Source organism: Echinops telfairi, unplaced genomic scaffold, assembly GCF_000313985.2.
Source record: "Echinops telfairi isolate 266 unplaced genomic scaffold, ASM31398v2 ScPeMD7_2291;HRSCAF=2852, whole genome shotgun sequence".
In the NCBI taxonomy this organism is placed as follows: Eukaryota; Metazoa; Chordata; class Mammalia; order Afrosoricida; family Tenrecidae; genus Echinops; species Echinops telfairi.
The window spans coordinates 1,716,227-1,720,339 of record NW_022106189.1 but is presented as its reverse complement, the minus strand read 5'-3'; the positions used below and the strand labels follow the sequence as shown (position 1 = coordinate 1,720,339).

At 41.5% G+C, this 4,113-nt stretch overlaps 1 pseudogene; it reads right to left on the bottom strand.

Annotated features, from left to right (window-relative positions):
* Window positions 1-1,605: 1,605 nt before the first annotated feature.
* Window positions 1,606-2,807, bottom strand: LOC101652195 (annotated as a pseudogene).
* Between the last annotated feature and the right edge of the window lie 1,306 nt (window positions 2,808-4,113).

Genomic DNA, 4,113 nt, shown 5'->3' with positions numbered 1-4,113 from the left:
AACCTCACTGTCTTCAAGTCAATATCGATACATAGAGACCCTATAGCACAGGGTGGAAATGCCTCTCTGAGTTTTTGAGACTGTAACTCTTTATGGGAGTAGAAAGTCCTGTCTTTCTCCCTCAAGAAGATGCTTGTGGTTTTGAACTGCAGACCTTGTAGATAGCAGCCCAGTTCATAACCAGTACACTACCAGAGCTCCTTAGAAATGGAAAAACAAATCTTCAATTTTATAAGGAAAGGCATGAGTTCCCACATAGGCAAAATAAATTTGCAAAACAAGAACAAAGTAGGAGGCCTCACACTTTCCAATTTCAACTGGCATACAACTACAAAAGAGCCTGGTTTAGGGGTTTAGTGGTAGACATGTAGACTAATGATAAAGAGTTGAGAACCTAGAAATAAGTCCATATATCTATGGCTAACTGGTATTTTACAGGGGTGCTAAGTCCTTTCAAAAGGAAAGAGACAGTCTCTTAAACAAACAGTGTTGGAATAATTGCATTTTCACATGCATAAAAATTAATCAGGATTCATACCTTACATCATACATGAAACTTTATTCAAAATACAGTAGATCAATGATTTGCACGTGATTAAAAAACATTAATTTAGTTGAAAATATAGAGATGAAGCTGTGGGGTCTAGTTTTCTAATGATAGATTAACAAATACAACAATAAAATCATGAGTAGCAGAAGACAAAAAGGATAATTGAGACCTTATGGAAATGAAATACTTTGTTCATCAAAGGGCTTTATCTACAGACTAAAAAGACAACCTACAGACTGTGAGGGGGAAAAAACAACTTTGGGGACCATACAGGTCTAGTATCCAGAATATATATAAAATATATTACATTTTATAAAATATTATATTATATTTATAAAAATATAAAGTCATATATTAATTACTTAACAATAAAAAGACAATCTCATTTAAAAAATGAGCAAAGAACTTGGACAGACATTTCAATAAAGAAGATATTCAAGCGGCCAAGAAGCCCACAAGAAGACCCATCATTGTGGGTGTTGTTAACTGCCATCAAGTTGGTGCTGAGTCACGGTGATCAATCCTGTGCACAACAGAACGAACGCCGCCTCGTTGTGCACCATCCTGTGCGATGTCATCTTTGAGTCCACTATTGCACCCACTGTGTTGAGTCATCTCCTGCAAGATCTTCTTTTTAACGGAGCTGCCTCTTTACCAAACAGACTGTCCTTGGCCAGAGTCTGGTCATTCCAAAGTGAGAGGAGGCTTCCCCATCTTCAGTGCCAAGAGCATTCTGACTAGACTTCATCCAAGACATATTTATTCATTCTTCCGGCAATTCACAAAACTTTCAAAATTTGTAACCAGCACCATAATTCATATATATAAATTGACCTCCAGTCTGCCTTATGCATATGAGATGGTTATAAATACCATGTCTTGGGTCAGGTGTACCTTAGTCGGCAAAAGGACATCTTTTCTTTTCTTTCTTTTTAAAAAAAATCATTTTATTGGGGGCTCTTACAGCTCTTATTACATTCCATATGTACATCTATGACATCTTTTCTTTTTAATACTTTAAGGAGATCTTCAGCTCTTGATGCTGCTTCCATAAGTGTTGATTTGGGGGATCAAGGTAAAATGAAATCCTTGACAACTTCAGTCTCTTATCTGTCCACCTATTGGTTCAGGTATGAGGATGTGGGTTGTCTTTACAGTGAGTTGTAACCCATACTGAAGGCTAGTCTTTCATCTTCATCAGCAAGTACTTCAAGCCCTCCTTGCTGCCAGCAAGAAATGTTCTTAAGAAGCCTTCCTCCGATCTTGACACAATCAAGACGTCATCGGTCTTTCAAAATTCTATCAGCCAATCTCCAGCTTCATCACCACGGTCAGATTTTCCAACTACGAATCCTTTCTCTCAGTTTCCCATTTTTGCATTCCAATCACGTCATTACCAATCTATCATGATTGCATGCTTGAGTAATTTCAGACTGCAGACACTGAACCACCAGCCAGTTGCACTTATTGTCCTGGATGTCAGTGCCAACCTTGCCCGTCACACTCGGGTCACCAAAGAGGTCCAGGGAATCATCCTGGATCTGAAAGTACTCACCCATCTCCAGCAGGATCTGCTTGCCTTGGCGTGCTCCTTTTCCCGGTCAATGCCGGCAGTGGACGTGGCAGCACTGACAGAGTGGTAAAAGGAGTAGAACGCGGTCTTGTACTTGATGATGGATTTGTACCTCTTTGGAGTAAACCTGCTGAGATCCACCTTGCCCTGGGGATGGTGATGAGGTCCAGGACCTGTCCCATCTCCGTCTAGCTCCAGCAGGTTCAGGTAGCAGGGCTGCCCCCGACAGTAGAGCTTCAACAGGCGGTAGACACAGGATTCCAGCAGCCCGGCCTCACAGATGGCATCCAGACCTATGCCTGGCTTCTGGTACCAGCAGGGATGCCCCCGGCGGGTGATGGATGAATCCTTCTGTCACCCAGTGTCAGGACTAAGCCTGGAGCAACTCGACACCCCAGCCCACCTTCAGGGCCCGCTGCAGACTCTCAGCCTCCTGCTTCCTGGGCTCCCCCAGCGCCTGGAACACAGCCAGCACCGTCACACCTCGGTTGTACTTGCCTCCGACAACATTGTACTCCAGGACCTTCCTGAGCTGGGCAACAGCGTCTCCAGTCTCTGGGGCCCCAGCTCATCCTCGATCAGCACTTTGAGCACATGGGAGAAGTGCCGGATGAAATTCTGCTTTTCTCAGGCATGAGCGTCCGCTTTCTGGTCTCCATTCATTCTGAGAGAGGAGCAGCATGCTCTGTTCCAAGCTGCGAGTCCTTGCTTGGTGCACCATTTTTCTTTACCATGTATAGTCTTCCACTATGTGTATGTACCGTAGTTTATCTCTTCTACAGAAAAGTATTTCCATCTTTTTGCTACTGCGAATAGTGATGTAACAACCACGGTGTGCATATATATCTATTTGTGTCACAGCTCTTATTTCTGTAGGCTATATTCCAAGTTGTTGGATCAAAGTATATTTCTATTTCCATCTTCTTAAAGAAGCACGAGTTTTCCACAGTGGTTGCACCATTTTACAGTCCCACCAGCAATATATAAGTGTGCAGTCTTTTTATGCCCTCAACATTTCAACTCGCCCCTATGGTTCAATTTTCAGCCAAACAACAGACAGATCTATCCAAGAAACCATATCTTCAGGGAGGTATGACCACTTTAGAATAAGCAACCATTGGAGATTAAAAGGGGATAATTTACCCAAGGACAACATTAAGAATGGTTAGGAAAGAAGGAATGGAAACAGGGAGAAAGTTGGAAAAATAAATGTTACATTGTGACGATTGCTATCAGTGACATGAAGCACAATGTATAAGAATGGTTAAGTAGAATCCCAGTCTACTCTTTAATCCCTCGATCCAATTCACAATAAAAAATTTCATTTAGTTTTCAAAGAAAGAATATCAGAACAATAAAATTGAGCTATGTAACCTCAAAGGAAAATAAAGGTGAGGGGATTGAGGAGGTGGCTTTATTTTCTTCTTTACTTTTCTGAATTAAAAATATTCTTATCTTGCGGGGATTTCTTTACTCAAGTTTCAAGTTGCACTGTCATTGTGAGTTGGAATCCATTATGACTAAATTGGTCATTGTTCCCAAGGAAGTTGGGGTCTACTTGGGAACTACCACCACCACCCCCTTCCAAGTGACTGTTTCCACCATGTGAAAGAGTAAGTGAAAGAGTAAGATATGAAAGATGTAATCTGTTCAAAGAGGCAGTCATGTTTTTCATAACATTGAAAACTTAATGTCTTATGGATGTATTGGTACCTGACAAAACACTTTCTCTTTGAAATCAAACTAACAACATCCCTCTGCCTGGTGGGTTGAGTTCTGTTGCACTGAGAGCTCGTCTAGGTGAGCGCTGTTTGTCATGTCCTCTGTTTTCTGACCTTGTAGGAAAGCCCAGCACTGCCCTACCTCCACCATTCTAAGTATTACATACAGAGAACATATAGGAATATCCAAACAGCCTTCTCACAAGAATGCTTTTTTCTTAACACCTAAGAAAATTCACACAAGACTACTGTTTTTCTGATCTAATCAT